Genomic DNA, 510 nt, shown 5'->3' on the forward strand with positions numbered 1-510 from the left:
TATGGACGAGGCTGAAAAAGCATGGTCATAAGTGATCATCTGAATTAGTTCAATCTAGATGTCGCTTCCACCGTTCTAGCAGTTCAAAGGCGTGTTCAGATTCCTACCTGGGTGCTCCCCAGGTGTCATGTCATCATTGTCTAATATATGACAAACAAGAATGAAGTGATACTTGGGTGACACTCGAGTGGGAATCTGAACTCAACATTGCATAGTAGGTCATACCAAAGCAAAACCTAAGAGAAGACCTACCCAAAAAAATTTGTAACCGCAAAATGCTGCCGCGCACTACTGTCCTCTGACAAAGTGGATGTAAACTACATAGCAGCATCCATTTTTCTTAAGGTACATCGTTCACTTTTCAAGAGATGATTTCTTTGATGACTTTTCTAGAGATGATAAATCGATTTCATATAATTGTGCTACAGCACACTCTTTACAACCTATATAGCCTAATTGGAAGGGTCTTGTAATTCAAAATCATATTACGCGTAAACGGTTAAAATTACG

This window comes from Trachymyrmex septentrionalis, unplaced genomic scaffold (genome assembly GCF_001594115.1).
Source record: "Trachymyrmex septentrionalis isolate Tsep2-gDNA-1 unplaced genomic scaffold, Tsep1.0 scaffold101, whole genome shotgun sequence".
NCBI lineage: Eukaryota > Metazoa > Arthropoda > Insecta > Hymenoptera > Formicidae > Trachymyrmex > Trachymyrmex septentrionalis.